Source organism: Accipiter gentilis, chromosome 19 (genome assembly GCF_929443795.1).
Source record: "Accipiter gentilis chromosome 19, bAccGen1.1, whole genome shotgun sequence".
NCBI classification, from domain to species: Eukaryota; Metazoa; Chordata; class Aves; order Accipitriformes; family Accipitridae; genus Astur; species Astur gentilis.
In genome coordinates this window covers 28094740-28111800 of record NC_064898.1, presented here as the reverse complement: position 1 = coordinate 28111800, position 17061 = coordinate 28094740, and the positions used below count along the sequence as shown (strand labels likewise).

The 17061-nt window shown below is 45.6% G+C and overlaps 1 pseudogene; it reads left to right on the top strand.

Annotated features, from left to right (window-relative positions):
- Positions 1-5180: 5180 nt before the first annotated feature.
- Positions 5181-16068, top strand: LOC126048158 (olfactory receptor 51L1-like; annotated as a pseudogene).
- The last annotated feature ends 993 nt before the right edge of the window (positions 16069-17061 follow it).

Below are 17061 nucleotides of genomic sequence, written 5' to 3'. Positions count from 1 at the left end.
AAGGGTCTAAAACAATAGTCTTTTAAGAAACACTTTGCAAAACAGAGGAGCAAGACAAACCATTTACAGCATTAAAATAGCATAAAACAACAGAAAAGACAGTAATTACAGACCTAAGGAAGCAGACACATAAATCTAAGGACTAGGAAATAACTAACTTGTATCATAAGTATATATATATATATACACACACACATAACCAACAAAAAACCTAAAAAAAGGAAAGCCACATCAACCTTACCAGCCTAGACAGCCTCTAAACCCTCTGCAACACCCTAAAAACACTCAGCACAGGAACCTCCTGGGGTCAGCTTTAATAGGTCCGCCTTCTAACACAGGTGCTGGCACTTGACAGTACCCTCCTAGTATGTTTAACGAGGTGTAACTTCTGCCAGCATTTACTACCTTAGAAGCAGATGTTTTGGTGACAACCAGCTTGTCCAGCCTCTTTCACAAGCACCACCCTCTTTCCTGGGAAACAATCTAGGGTTTTTTTTTCAAAAGGCAGGTCTCTTACCAGCCCTGGCCATTCTTAACAAGCCCTTTTTCCTCTGCTCGCCTTACACCAGGCAGTTTTGATGTGCACCATTGCATGAGACAAAAAACCCAAGGATGGGCAGATCCAGGATTCTGCCATGCACCGGGAAGAAATACAAAAGGGCTAAGGCTCATCACGAAAAAAAAATGGCACGCAGGAATAAGTGCTACTGTCTCAGAAGTAAGAAGAGTAACTCCCAACACAAAAAATGAATGCTAGCTGATGAGGGGCGCGAGGGACTGAAGGAGCTAATGTCTCAAACATCATGGTGGGGCAAGTTCTGCTTAACGACGCACTCTGCCTAACAAGGAAGCCTGCCTAGCCAGGCACCCCAGTTGAAAAGCAGCCCACCAGCGCCCATCTGCAATGGGCGGGGGGGGGCCGTGCAGGGGGGAGCATGGCTCCCTGCTCCGATGTGCTGGACTGATGTGCTGAGCAGGGCAGGTCACCACGCACAGCCAAAGATCAAACTAGTCTTGTCTGCAGGGCAGGGGAAGTTACTCCCCAAACGACCCCCCAGCCCAAACTGCTCAGGACACCCAATTAGCCTAATGAGTTCGAATGCCCGCCTGAAGGAGGGGCAAGGATGATAAAAGGGCACGAACTGAAGCCCCCATGTGTGCAAGCCCACTGGAATGGGATCCCTTGGCTGACTGGACTAATGCTGGACCCAGGACTGGTGAAATCTTTTTTTTCCACTCTTTACTTTTTTGTAATCCCTACATCTTGTCCCTTTAGACGTAAACCATTGACCTAGCAGCTCCTGGGCTCCTCTCTGAGAGGAGTCTAGAAAGCAAGGGGGGCTGCTCTGAACCTCCTGACCCAACGGGAGGGCTTGCCTTATTGCCTTCCCTGAACTGACCCAAAAATAAGCAAGGCCTGTAGTATACATTTGGTGATGTATGGTTAGCACATGTTACACGGTTTACTGGCATGGTTTTGTGCCAATTTTTGTGGTGAGCATACCAGTTGTGAGCAAATGAGTTTTGTGAGTTAAAGGATCCCTGGTGTCGTTTTACCTTAATACTGACCTGGGAATCAGCAAACCTGAGTCATCATCCTGAGAAATTGGGGTGTGACAAGGGGAAATAGGGCACCTTGGTGCAAAAACCTGAGAACAATAATTGAAGCTAAAAGCTAGGATTTGCTCACAAGAACTCCTGGAAATCCCTCAGCAAAGGGGAAGAGTCTTCCTCCTGGAACAGCACAGGCTTTGGGGCTCTTCTGCTCTTTCCTTCAATCATGGCACTGGTGTTTTGGTGATGAACCCACTTGTCTAAGGAGCTCATTTTCCTAAATTTAACGCATGAACACATGAGGCTCTAGGAGACTCTGCTTTAGTGATTTCCACAGTCTAATGATATGCTGCATGAATAATGACCTATGTGTGTTTGTTCTGAACCAGTTGTGTGCTGTTTTAATTTCTCATGCTTCTAGCTCTTCTACTGGAAGTGACAGTGAGCAGCTCTTCCCCCACTCATCTGTGAGCCTTTGCTACCTCTATCATATCTCCCTTCCATTGCTTCTTTCCAACTGAAAGCCATGGTCTCCTCACTCATTTCCCATGACAAGTGTTTTGCTCCCCGAGGCATGAGGACTGTGGCAGTATTTCAGATGCACAACACTGTCCTGGCCTTGTTTTCTGGTCTTTGCCTAGGAATGTGTAATATCTAGTTTGGTTTTGGAACTGCTGATCACTGAACTGTGTTGTTGTAACACTATTGTAACTGTGACAGCTTGTTCCTGAGAGATAATTGTTAGCCGCCAGCCTGTCATTTTCTATCTGAAGTGTTCAATTTTTTCCCCAAGTGCATCACTGTATGTTTATCTCAACTGCTTTTTTTTATCTGTTGTTTTATTGTTGAGTGACTCATTCTTCTCAGGGTCTTCTGCAGATTTTTGCAGCTGGTCCTCCTGTTCCTGGAGTAATTTAATATGATCAGAAACTTGGTTGCCTTGCTGCTTTCCCCTCCCTTTCCCAGACAAAATTTGTTGAAAAGCAGAAATCCCAGTACAGATTCCTGTAGGGGTTCACTGTAAAGGATAGCCATGCACCTTTAGTTTATGATTCAATTATTGAGTGGTGTGTGGAACTTTACTCTCATTTCATGGCTGCTTATTTGATGACCTTTGGTGGGGACCTTGCTCTGAGCTCTTGGGAATCCAGGTAGACTCTTATCACCTGGATCTGCCCCAGCCAAAATCCTTTCCAGCCCTTGGAGGACATGCAATATGTTAGGGAGTCTTGGCTGTATGTTAGAAGAGCCGTACTGACCCTGTCCCCATATGCCATACTTATCTACGTGCCTATGGATTCAGCCCTTCATTATGTTTTCTGCAACCTTTTCCCACGCAGATACTGTGTTCATGGCTGTGCAGATCCCTCGATCTCTGCAGAAAGCCATTTAAGGTGTCCTATGTGAATGGGTAGACCTTGTCCTTGCAGGGGTTACCTGTACACATGACAGTGCAGAAAATGGGGAAACTCTCTCCCTCTCACTGTAGTGCTGCCCATATCCTCATACTTAATGGGATGGGTGGGTGGCTGGGTGCATCTGCATTTGCTCCATCCAGCTGACTTGCCTTGTGCAGCCTATCTCCAAGGTGTGGGATGGAGTTGCTTTGGATGCTTCTTCCCTGGGGTCAGATTTGGTGAGCAGCTGCTGGGTAACTGCTATAGGGTCTGCTGAGTGCCTCTTGGCACCCCAGGGTCTGTATCACCCAGGAGCTCAATGCACTTGCCTACGCATTGTTGCTTAGTGCCACTGAAGAAGATCTCATTGGAGATGCTTGATGGTGTCCCATGTGGCTTCCCACTGCTGTGAAGGGTCTTGTGTGTTATGATCAGAATCTCACTTATGGGCAAGAAGCAAATGCACTTTATGTATAAAGCCAAGCATTCATTGTTAGTGTCATTGAAAGCAGGCTAATAAATGAATCATTGTTAGTCCAGATCCAGTTATTACAGAAAAGAGAAAAATTAATATCTCTCTATGGAAGAAGTAGTGTGGTAGTAGTAATAATAATTATAAAAAAAATTAAGATTGTTATACATACACTTCCCAATTTCTGCCTTTTCCCTGGGGTTGTGCTCACCCTGTCACTGTTCCTCTAGGTCCTAAGGTTGATGACTTCAGTGTGGTGGTGGTGGAGTCCTTTACAGGGAATATGATATTGATGTTCATGGCTTCTTCCTCACTCTAGGTCCACTTTGTGTCTTTTTTTATGTTTGATAACATGTTTTTACACCTTTTTCTCTTCATTGGTCTCCAAGTCCATGATACATGCAGATTTCCTAAATATGGTGCATTTTATGCAGTAGATACTTGTTATTTGCTCTCTTTGTCACCTCAAAACCATTTTTGTCCAGCCCTGAGCTTGCATTTTTTTAACTGACCATCCCTGAATTGTTTATAGCCATGAGGTCCCCAGTACCAGCCTGTGCCCTACTCTTATCACCTCATGCCTGCACTCCTCTGCCGCATCCTGTGTTCCCACTTCTCAAGGCCCCTGCCATCCTGCCAGATGTGTATTTCTCAGCACTGCACCATTATGTTGAAGTTATAAATGTGTCCTTCAGCACAGAATAGCTACTTTTTGCTACTGTCTGCATAAAACTGAAACTATGGTTGTATTATACAATGGTAAGCAAAAGCCATAGACAGAATAAAAATTGCCATTAGTGCTAAATCTGGTAAAACATAATTCCAGACAGGTCAGGACAAGTTCAAAGAGAGCAAACCTGGCATGCCTCGTTCCTGAGACCTTGCAAACTCAGCACAAAGCCTGTAGCCAGCAGTGGCCCTGCTGTGGTACTGAGCTATGGGGTCTCTATTTTGACTCTTCTGCAGTACATTTGTGTCAGCATGATGATGTTATCTGGATGTGCACTGAGGAATGGCAGGGGTTGTTCCTGTGTCTTGGCTCAGTGTAATGTACAAGCCAACCGTGGAGCAAGCTTCCTGGCTGCATGGGAATATGTTATGCTGAGGTGAGATTAAATTGGGCAAATGAGATTTTAGTCCCCCAAGATCATCCCTGAACACCAGCAATGAAGTATATTACTCCTCATTTTTTCTTTGTGTATCTCTGTTCTTACACTGCTCTCGGCTCTGCTGCGTTTCCTGTGCTCAGAGGCAGCTTTCACCCCCAAGGCCTCGTGTACTGCTGTATTTGAGCCATGGCAGGTCAGCACTTCCATTCCAGCTGAAATACTTTTATTCCATTCCATTATTGTATTACTAGTGATAGTAGAGGTCCCCGACTACTCACTAGAATACATGTTTATGGACCCATTACTCATTAATTTGTGTAGTCACATTTTAAATTCCCTGATGCAGTCCTCCTTTGTCTGTGAAAACAAGTTCCAGAAACTGCTCTGTAGAGTAAGTATCTTTCTCTGTGTCAAACTCTCTTCCTATTAGTTTCAAGCAGTTTTAGTATTGGTGAGTGACTGCTGGGCATTCAGCCCAATATTTATTCATAGTCTCATACATCTACCAGGGCCAGACTGGCAGCAGTCTTTCACTGCCATGTCTGCAGAAAAAGTGACCTCTTGCCAGACAAAATGCTGAGGTAATACCAGTGCTAAAGCTACTTTATGCATGATTACACAGTATTGCAATTATTAGACTATGCAAGCATGGAGATGGATGAAAACTTTTTGGACGCCCTTCCACAGGAGCAGCAACATGTGTTTATCTCATCTCCACCAACATCAGTGCTGTCCTGTGGGTCAGGATCAAAGGTGAGGGGGGGCATTTGTGCTGCTGATGGTCCCTTGGGTCTCGGCTGATGGAGTCGTTGCCTTGAACAGCTAGTGGAAAAATGGGCGATTTTGATCAAGAAAGGGAAGCACACGGTCAGAAAGAAGCTGGAGCTAGTGTCCCAACCACAGGAGAAATACACCTGCAGCCAAAGTATTTGAAGGGTTCTCCTGGTATCTCCTCTGCTCTGAGCAGGTGCCATAGCTCGCATGCTATTTTCACTTGCTGTTATGGTCTCTTTCTATTTGGAAGTAAATAATTGAGGGAATGGGGAAGAAACCAACCAGCTGAAGTCCGAAATGCCTGCCCCTGCTGTGCCATGTGCCCAGTATCACTGGTAAGAGAGCCAGAGCAGGGGACATCCCAGTTACCTGTGCCCCTTTTGAGATGAAAGAACCTGAGGCGCACAAGGTCTGAGTGAACATCAGGTTTGTGCAGCAGAATAAGGACTGTTCCCTGTTCTTGATTCCTCTCCTAACCACTATTAGCATTCAGTTTGGGTTTTTTCTTTTAAATGCTTCTGAGTGCTAACCATGGAGCTGCTGAGCAGGGACTGAAACAAAAGGTTCAACTTGCAAACCCTGGCCCTGCTTTGCAGTCTCCTGTTGTGCTCCACAGCATTTCATGTGCGCCAAGAGACAGCACTCAGACTTCAACTCAGGTAAGAGACCCTGGGCTGAAGCCTTGTGTTAGTACACTGGTAACAGGCAGTGGATGATGCAAAACCATGACTAAAAATGTGCTCCTGGTTTTAATTGACCTACCAAACTTTTCTGCCTTCAGCAGCTAAAACTTCTTGTGTCTCCCCTGCTACCTCAAAGTGTGCTGTGTTTTCAGAAACGTGCTTCCCAACTACGATGGCAAATCCTCTCAAGTCAGTTTTACTGGCCCAGCATAAAATCAGAACCTCATGTCTAGTATGAATTATTCAGATTTATATTGTGATGTCTCATTATGCTTTACTGCTCTTTGAAAGATATTCAGATTAGAAGTCCTGTGCACCTTCTGGGTGCTTAGGAAATTCTCCATGGATAAAATGAACATGGAACATTTCTGTGCTGTCCTGGTGTGGATGCACTACATATTTATAAAAGGAATACAGCTCTCCTGTCAGCTGTTTCTCCAAGAGTCTGCTGTAAAGTATGGGCAATCTGTGTAAAGACTTGGAGTATATTCCCTGGCTGTGTTTAGGCAAGGGAGGGGTGGGTGATATATCAGCACCTGGAGATGTGGTTCCTCAGCTGAGTTCTCAGGGCTCCTTGAAACCAAGGCATTGGAGCCTGTGTTTTGTGGGAGGAGAGGAGAGCGAAGCCACAGCTGGTGGGAAACTGCATCTCCTCCAGCAGCAGGACTGGAAGCAGCCAGGGTGGAGTCTAGACAACTTGGCAGCACTGCCAAATTCATCATGTAAAGAGAGGCTCCTATTTATTTCTGGAGTAAGAACATGTATCAGTGACACAAGGTCTCAATTCCATAAAGCAGAAGCCCTGAAATGCCATGGATGCACATAAAATTGGCACAAATGGCTTTGCTTCACCCAGTACATTTGATTAGTCATTATTTATCTGGGGAACAACTGTAAACTTTCCTCCCTTTTCCTTAGATTAATGATGTTTACAACAACAGTAACATTCTGTGTTGATATCTATCACAGTAACAGGCAAATGAAGAAGTTACTGGGCTTGTAGGTATGTGGTATTTATTCTTGCCACAGCGAAGTGCAATGTTTACATCTTTAATGGTATGTTTCTGTATCATCAAGCTCTCATGTAAATAAGAGCTTGTACTACAGCACTCTGAAAGAGCCAGAGTGCCTAACATGTATCTGTTTGCTTAGCTTTGGCAGATTTATGATACTGGATCACATCTAGTTCATGCTTTTTTATTTGGTTCACTGGTTACAGGATTACCTTGCCTTTTTGTGCTTTAGTTCATCATGTCATCTTGCAGCAGAACCGATTTCTCTCATTCCTCTCATGCTGTTCAGCCCAATAGCCATCTGGGGGCTGGAGGTTTCCCATGTCTGGCTCTCCATCCCTTTTACTCACATCTACATTGCATCACTTGTAGGGAACTGCACAATCCTCTGTCATCGGGACTGATCTGAGCCCCCATGAGCTTGTATGCTGTTTCCTGTCCATCACTGATTTGGGTTTCTCTCTCTCAAGTTTCAGAGCCTGTTTTGCTCAGCTTTAATTCCTTCTCCTTCATGGAGTCCTCTCTGCTTCTGGTCATGGCCTTTCATCACTGTGTGGCCATCTGCTACCTGCTGAGATACTCCTCTGTCCTCACCAGTGCCAGGATAGGCAGGATTGAGCTGGCTGCTCTGCGCAGATGCCTCTTAGGAGGGCTGCCATCGCCTGCTGTCAGATCAAGCATATGTGCAGACATTGCATTCAATAACTGGTATGGCTTTGCTGTAGCCGTTCTTTCTGACATTCAACTTCAGTGCCTTTTCTGCTCCTCATGCTGCCCCAGCAGAGAATAGCCTTGGGGTGCACAAGGAGCTGGGAGGGGGCACAGCTGGGACAGCTGACCCCAACTGACTGAAGAGATATCCCAGACCATAGGATGTGCTCAGCAATAAAAGAGTGGGGAAGAAGGAAGGTGGGTTTAATTTACCTGTTAAATTGTCTTTATCTCAGCTCATGAGGTTTTGCACTTTTACCTTTCCGATTCTCTCTCCATCCCACCATGGGGTGAATGAGTGAGCAGCTGTGTGGGGCTGAGGTGCCCCCCAGTGTTAAACCATAGCAAAGGGCTTCTAGAAATACTGAATTACTGAGTAGAAGAGACAACTATATTTATCATCATATGTGTTTCATAGCTGCGGCAGACACACTGTGTAGCTTGTGTCCAGCCAGCTGCAAAACACTATCACTATCTCTAAAATTCAGCCAATGGAGTCGGGAAACTTTTCCTATCAATAACACATTCACTCTGAGCTTCAGAAGAGTCATTTCTCCAAGTTCAGGAAAACTGAGTGGAGGGGCTGGGAGGGTTCCCAGGGCAGGCATTTTCCAGCCATTTCCCCTCTTTCTGTTCCTTTTCCTCTGTATTAAATATGCTTTTTCTTTCTGACTTGCAGGACACAGCTTTTAAAGACAGCTGAAACGTTAGAGCTGAGGTAACAGATGACACCAGACCCATCGTTTCCCCCAAAGACTGTGTTCCACGCAAACTATTTTGTGGCACAGAGATCTTTTAGGAAGGCTCTGGATGAAACGGCTTCAGGTAGAGCGTTCACCACCATCTGTTGTCACTTGTTCCAGCAGTGGGTTATAGTCACGGTTAAAAACCACACCATGTTTTACCTTGAAAGGTAAATCCTAAAGCCATTTTGGATTTGCCAACAGGCGATGTTAAAAAGCTATCTTGCATGCAAATGGGCACTAGCCCTTAGGTGTAAAAAAAAAAAAAATTAGCAGACCTGCTCTGTTGAATGCACAAAGGCTCGAAGCATAAGGGAAACCTGTGTGTTGGGCAATGCTTCTGAGAGCACCTTGCTCTGATTCTTCATTCCGCCTGTCTCAGGGTGATGGTGGTTAAGGGCTGTGTAAAGCACTTTCTGTATCACCCCTGCAGCTCATTTTGGAGAGAATTTCAGATTTAAGGGTGCCTTGAGTTTCTTGTGCAACCCCTGACACAACAATGATCATGCATCATTGTTCCTTTCCCCTGCTGCTGGGAACTCAACGAGGAGTTTCCTCATGCCCACAGGTAGATTTGTGTTTCTTCTTTCCTTGAAATAGCAGGAACCTCAACAGGACAAGGAACCTCCTGTCTGACATTGGTACCCTGCCTGGACTCTGAAGGTCCCTACTTTCCCAGCCTGTGTTTTTTTTGTATGGACCAGAGACAGAAACCATCATCCATGGGGGGCCAAGAGCATGGAGGAAGAGGTCAGTGCGTCTCTGTTGTGTGGGGCTGTGACCCCTAGCTCACATCTAAGAAGGAGAAATACCTGATTGCTATACTTTGTTCACTTATTAAAGCCACATTGAAATGGCAGTACAATATTTTGAATAATACATGGATTTTTTTCATTACACATTATTGAAAAATTATTCACTTGATAAAATCACGAGGGACAAAGCATCACTGCCCACTGGAAATGCTTTCACCATCACGTATGTCCTCATTTCAATCTGAGGTCTTATTCTTCAGCCATACTGTCTTTTTCTACCAATACTTATTTTTTTAATATTTCTAACTCATTGTTAGACACTTTTAGCTGTTTAGAAAACATATGCACCAAGAAAAGCCTGTATACTGATTAATAGTATTTTTCAGCACAGCGTTTTAAAGCAAAAAGAAATCCCTGCATCTCAGGGCAGAATTGCAAATAAGATTTGAAACCTCACCTCCTCCTTTTGCTCAGGTCTCCAATCCTGTTGTGCAAGAAGGCCACACATCCCAAGCTAGGAGGAATTTGAGAAATAAGATGCACATCCCTTCCCTCACTAACAGTCCTTAACTGGAATGAATGTGAAACGCATCTGACTCTTTCCTGAGCATCAGTCAACATGCTTTATCCTTGATGCCAGCCAAAGCATCCTGCTCCAGCAAGTGGAAAGCAAACTGCTGGACATAAGTCCCTGAGAAATAATCTGGGGCCATGAGGAGACTATGGGCAGGATGGCTGGCAGTTGTACCAGTCAAGACTGCAGAAACTGAGGGAAGAGCTAGCAGAGGTAGTGTTTGTTGTAGCTACAAAAATATAATTATAAATACATAGCTACTGTAAGTATGTAGCTGCAAATATGTCAGACAAATATAGTTTGTGGTGAGAGGTGCTGTCTCTTATTAGATGAACTTACAGTCAGAAAAACTATAAAAATCTTTCAAACTTGCAAGCTGTTCTTCCAGTCTGAAAGGTAGCAATCTTCACAGCTAAATATAGCTTAAGAAGAATGGCTCTGAGATTTATGGCACATATCTCACGTTTCTGTTTAATGCCTGTTTTTAGGATCCAGTGGAATCGGCAGTTTTCATTTTTATGGCGTTCTGCTGGTTGCCATGAAATCCAGCCCTTAGATGAGGTGAGGTTTCCTTTGTTTTCCCATGTTTGTTTGGGACAGCTGCCTTTGGGGCTGCAGGGCAGATGTGTGCCCCCACCGCTCCTGGGAGCTCTGGGCTCTCCATCCTCCAGACCCTGGTGCCCACAGGTGGGGGGCTCTGGAGGACACAGCTGCCCTGCGGTCCCTGGCCATGTCCCGGGAGCTGGCTGAGGAGCCCTCCCAGGGTGCCACACTGTCCTCCCCAGTGGTCCCAGATCCAACCCAGTAAAGCTTTTTCTGCTCATCCTTGGTGGTATGAGGGGCTGTTGACAGAGACCAGCACTGGGATCCTGTCCTCGGGGACAGATGTGCTTTGTCAGTGCAGGAGGGATGCTGTGTCTTTATTAACCATCCCCAAGGCAGGAGCTGTAGGAGGAATCTTCAGTGCAGCAGCTGCCTAAATCGGCAGCCAGCCACCCCAAGAGCCTGGCTCAGTGCTGTGTCCAAGTGATCTGGGAGTGCAGTGGGATGTGACTGTGCAGACCCTTTGGTGTCTAACTCGTGCGTGACTGTGCTCCTTCTCCACCCTGAACGCGCTGAGTTTGCAGGCACTGGTGTGGCTGTGGGGCCGCATGCTGAAACACTGCAGTGCCTACCAACTGCTAGAGCTGGATGTTTTCTGTTTGCTTTGAACACAAGGTGATTACCTGCTGAAATGCAATGGCAGAAACATTCCTTCCTCCCTCCCTGGATAGGCTCTGCCTCATTTCTTTCCACACCCCAACATGCATAAAAAGGAGCATGTCTACCTGTCTCACTGCCCCAGAGCATCAGCAAAGGATGGCAGGGGTGAGCAGGGCCTGGGGAAGTCTCCTGTGATGCAAGACCCATCCAACTCCCTGGGGACATGTGCAGCACTGAGCTCTCCACCTTTGCTTTTCTCAGTGCTGGCTGCAGAAAGACAGGCAGATGCAGGGGATGGCTGTGCTCAGGCTGGTGCTGATCCCCATGTGAGCCATCAGCATGGCGTGGCAGTGGTGAGTGTCAGATTGGCAGAGCAGGAGGTTGAGGGGCATGACGAGTCCAGCAGCTCTGATCCTCTCCCTCCTTCCAGTGCCATTGAAGTGGGGGGGGGGGGCCTCCTCCAGCAGAGGTACTGGGTGACCAGTACCCTCATGGCTGATCCAGTCTCCCACACTAGACACCTAGCCTGTCCCATGGGACAGCTGTGCAAATCCCTATACAGATGTTGCAGCAAGTGGCCAAAGCCTGGCATCTGGATCTGCAATCTGTGGGTCCTTCCCAGGCACAGCCTGCAGCCCTGTGTCTGTCCCTCTTCCTTTTAGACAACTTAAGATGTACTCTGTCCCAGCTCTGTCACTATGGGTCACTTGGGCTGTTAATGCTGTATGCTGTGATGGGGTCCAGCTGCCTGCTGCACGTTGGGAGCATGGGACAGTTGTGGGACCAGCTTGGGGGCCCCTCTGGAGCAAGGTGTTCAGCCCGCAGAGTGCTGACAGTCCACCATGGGGCAGGAAGGGGGCAACAGACCCAGCCGCTCATCTCAGCATAGTTCTACTCAACCTGTATTTGGATTTAAAGATTGCTTTGATCTTAATTTGGGAAGCAAATGTTTGGAGACCCCAGTATTTGGCCAGCTGCTGGTTCCCCCCAAAAGGCAGGAGGAGGGAGGCTGGTGGATATTCACCCCAGGGGGTGGAGGGGGCTTGGGGAAGAGAGCTTGTGCGTGCAGCAAAGCAACCTCCTGATGTGCAGGCAGGAGCAGTCTGCTTGCTGTAAGCTGCAAATATAGAGGCCAAATAGTTTATATCTGTGGCTTTAAAAGTGGAACCTGGCCTCAGTGGTGGTGATCCAAAGTCCAGCAGAAGGGCTGTATCTGTAAATACCATAAAGAATAGAATTTTTGGTGGTGATCGGAGTACTGCATTTCCATATATGTATATAAAAGGCTTGGAAGATGTGAAGTCTGCACTCCTTGGATTTACTAGTTATTGATGCTGTTACCATGGGAGGTTTGTATTGGGAAGATGTATAAGTGTATAACAATGTTTGTGCTTCTGTTTAAACAGGGCCCGTGCCCGGCTTGCCTTGCCACGGCCTCCCCTTCAGCAGGAGCATACTTGTGAACCACCAGCGGTCTCTTGTAGTGAATTCTTCTGTTTCTGTCTTTTACATTCAATGAGATACTGAAAGTAAATTAAGCACAGAAGTTGAAACAGGCAAAGACTGTTCTAGACTGAATAAACACACAGGAGTGTTTCACTGCTTGTGCAATGTTAAAGGTGATCTGCAGTTTAAAGAGATAAATATCAGCTGAGGCTCCCAGCTGAGTAAATCACTAAGGGGATCGCCAGGCTCCATGATAAATCCTCCCTCAGGAGTCCATACACCTCTCATATAAAATGCATTTAAGGGAGCTACACAAAGATCATGACAAGCAGAATGCTTTGATTCTGCTGCACTGGCCACAGCAGATGCTCCATTTTCTTGTGTAAGAAAACATCTGTCTAGGCATCCATCTGTCCACATGTTTGCTTAAAAAATCACTCTATTGATGGGTCTTATCTTTCAGATTCTTCACTTTGGTCTTAGTCATCAACAGAAAACTAACTAATATCTTGCTCTTGAAACTTTTTCCAGTTACTCTAAGAGTTTGGGGTGCACTCTGTCATTTGTGCCTGGTGGGACCTGAAGTGACATACATAGCCTGTCCTCCCTTATTTGAATTTAGACCCTGATATTCTTCAATGAAGCTAGCGTGAATCTGGAGAAACTCTGCTAAAGGCAACGGTCCCATTTCTATTTCACAGTAATATACTGAGGTTGATGACTGGCCTGATCTCAGCCTCAAGTATTACTAAAGAAAGTAATTTTATCTCATCACTGCTGTTCAGATACCAGAGGGATGGAGGGACGAAAGAGCAGAAACCTGGAAAAATGTGGAGGAAAAAAGTCTTTAAAATTGGGAAAAAAAAGGAGGTCTGAACACTCCAATAGCAGCCAGTAGGAAAGTACAGGAAGGGGGCCAGCACAAGTGAGGTCTGCACAAGCAAACAGCCCTGTGCATGGGCAGGGGCTGGAGCCCAGGTGTTGGATGTGCGGAGCTGTGGGGATCATCTCGGGGCATTTTTGGCCAGGGGGCTGGTCATGGTCACTATCTTTGGAGTAGTGCACAGTTTAACAGCCCGGAGAAGTCTGGGCTGCGCCACTCGCCCTGGGGACAGGGTGCAGGTCCTCGTACCACCAAACTCCATGATGCTGCCGGAAAAACCTCCCAGCTGCCAGCAATTCGCCGGCTAGGGACTCCCTCAGATGTTCATACCCTTGCATCTAGACTCTAGATTAAAATTTAGTCACAATCCTTAGAAAATTTATATATAAATGAATGATCAAATAATGTTTTTTGGCAAATAATGAGACAAGCAGAAACTTTTATGGATTTATCAAATACAAACTGCATCAATCAGATCGTTTCTCTTGTGTAGAAGGGCAACAAAGTTTGTACATAGGGGAAAAGAGTATCTCTCTTAATTTTTGAGATTAATTAGCATGCATATGACATAGTATTTTCATAAACGAGCCAGAGAATATTGCTGAGCTTGAACCATTATGGGGAAGTTTCAAAACCCATTTCTTGTGCTGCTGCAAAGAAAGATGAAATGAGAATCTAAATGAGCATCCTGGACCTTATATTAGCCTGGGTAGGAGAGCAAAGAAATACTTATTAAATCCACAGCCTCTCCAGAAACACAAAAAAGAAATATTAGTGCCCAGGGTAATTTTGAAAAACTGAAGGAATGGTCAGAAAAAAAACCCAACCAAACCACAAATAGAATAAAATTCACATTCAGGATGGGAAAAACACAAGTAGATAGCAGAAAAGACTGGAGAGTTTATAGTGGTGTTTATAAACTGAAGAGCAGTCATGGGTAATGTGGTACTGAGAGAAGGGACATTGTGTGGGGATGCATCCAGAGCCATGTTGCCTGTGGGATGTGTGCGATTGCTCTGCGAGAGATGTGATCTGATCACTGACCAATTTGGCCTCTTGAGCCTTTCCATTTTTACTTCCTCATGAATTGTAAGATAAACTCAACTCTGAGTATTTAGGTTTCAACTTCCCTTCAGATGTAAACTGTATGATTTGGTGAAAAATACAGCAGCCGGCTGTATTAATTTTGTGAGTGCTGCTAGAAATGCGAGGTGTTTTATGAATGGTTATCTCTGTCTCTGGGAATTATGGATATCACACTTCTGACAAAAAGGCTTTCAAGACTGATTGACAATCAAGCCTGGCAGGAGACTTTTTTTTTTTGTTCTTCCATGGGAAATTCCAGAAATGAAAAAAAAAAAATCACTTTATGTAACAGAGGGACTCCCAACTGAAGTGGGGGAGGTATTTCTATGAGAGGGTTGCTAGCTGTGACTTATGCTGATCACAGCTCAGGAGGCTGTAAGTGGGCATCAAAGCTATTTGGGATGGCTGAGATAGTAGGATTGTAAATACAAGTAGTTGTGAATTGATAATCTTACTGAAATCAGAATAGTTCAGGGATTATGAAATGTGAGGTTTCTAGAAAGTAAATCCCACAGAGTTCAAATATACAGCTGAGTTATAACAGTCAGTTGTTATTATTAATGATAATTAGCACAAATAAAAGCAGTGCTTGAGGATGTAGTGTGCTGTTGCCACAGGGGGCCTTGGGTCTGAATAGATTTGTCCCACAGATTTTGTTTTAAATTTCATTTTAATGGGTGCTTTTATTCTAGATGGGGACTGTCTGGCCAGAAAGGAGGTCTGTGGAAAAGGGCCTGGGGTCCCGGTGGGTACAAGTTACCCCAACATCACCAGGAGACCTTGCAGCAGAGGTGGCCAGTGGTGGGTCCTTGGGGGTGCTGGGGCATGCAGGCTGTGCAGGGCAGCGGTTCCCCAACAGTTCAGCACTGCTGAGACCGGATCTGGGCACTAGGTCCAGTTTGGGTCTCCCAGTACAGCAGACAGTGACAGGCTGGAGATGCTGGAGCCTGGGCTGTGTGGGTTTTATTACCAAGCTGTCCGCTTTGATGCATACCTCAACTAGATGTATTTCATCCACACCTCCACCATTGAATATGCTGTGCTGATGGCTGTGGCTTTTGGCCTCTGCTCTGATCTGCAGCCCCTGAGGCACACATCGCTCCTGACAATCTCTGTGGCACCAAGGCTGGTGTGGGGTTGACCATCCAGGTGGTATTTCTGGTGTTCCTGGCCTCCTTTCTCCTGAAGGTGCTGCAATATTGCTGAGTAAATGGTCTGTTGCACGCTTTCTTGTCTACACCAGGGTATTATCAGGGTGGCTCAGTCACGTTTATGTGACATTTATGAGACAGAGACATTTACGGCTCAAGTGTTTGCTCTGTCCTCAATGGCTTAGACTCACTGTTACTTGTTCTGTTGTACATCATGATCCTTAAGACTGTCTTAAGTATTGCATCCAAGAAGGAGCAGTCCAGGGCCTTGAACACTTGCAGCTCCCACGTCTGTGCTGTCCTAATCTTTGACATCACAGTGATCAGTCTGTCCATGATTCACAAGTCTGGAAAAAAGTGCTTCTCCGACTGCTCACATCCTCATCGCCAACATCTGCTTGCTGGTCCCACCATGATGAACCTGATCGTGTACAGTGTGAAAACCAAACGGACCTGTACCCAAACCACGAGAAAGCTTCAAGAAGCCAGATGTGACTCCACAGTCATGCTGTGAGGTGCATCAGAGCTGAGCGGTCTGACCATGATTGCATGGGTGGGTAAAGCCTTGCAGGTGGCAGAGTCGTCACGCAGCTCAGAAAGGCAATGAGAATTAGGTTAAAAGTTTAAGGGCAAACTCATCACCTGGTGCCAACTTGAATAACTGCTAAGACTTGAGCAATAAAATCCCAGTTAAAAGATGTGCCATTTTTATGGTCAGATGCGGCTTCTTGCATTGCACACATAAGATGTTATTAAGTAGAAGAAATGCATATAACTCTGAGTGATGTAATTGCGTAAATATTTTAACCAAACATAATTTTCTCTATTGATTTTCCTCTTACAATAATGTCTAATGGAAAATGATATTCTGTCAGCTTTCTTTGGTAAAAAAAAAGGAAAGAATAAATACTTCAATAAAGTTTAAAGGGTTGCAGCAGAGTACTGGATATATCCACCAATATTATGCTAGGATTATCAGCAATTTGTATCAGTTAATTAGGAAACACAACCATCACAAGGATCAGAAAGGGGTTATCAGTAAGAACAGTTATTCTCAGTGGGTATAAAGGAGAGTTAAAGATTAACCAGCAAAAGCAAATGCAGGCTATCAGGAGATAGGCAGTTTTAAGAACCAGGTCTGTGGGTCTGCAGAGGAGCTGACAAGGGAGGTCCTCGAGGTGGGATTCCCGCTGGATGAATCATCTCAGACAGACTGGGTAAGCTGTGAGACCCACCATGAGGATGGGTTTGCCATAGGTCTCCCTGGGGTTTCATGCACAAAAGTACATGTCTGCACCGTGAGCCCAGTGTTCCCAGGGCATGGCAAACCCTGCTGCCTGTGCGCAGGATGGGCTGTCAGCCCACGAACAGAGAGAATGGGTTTTTCCTTTCTTAGTAATGCCTGTATGATTAAGCCATGAATTTATCATGTATTTCTATTTCCATGTAAACAAACAAACAAACAGGATTTGGAGCAGACAGGAGTTGATTTTTCTGCCTGGCACTC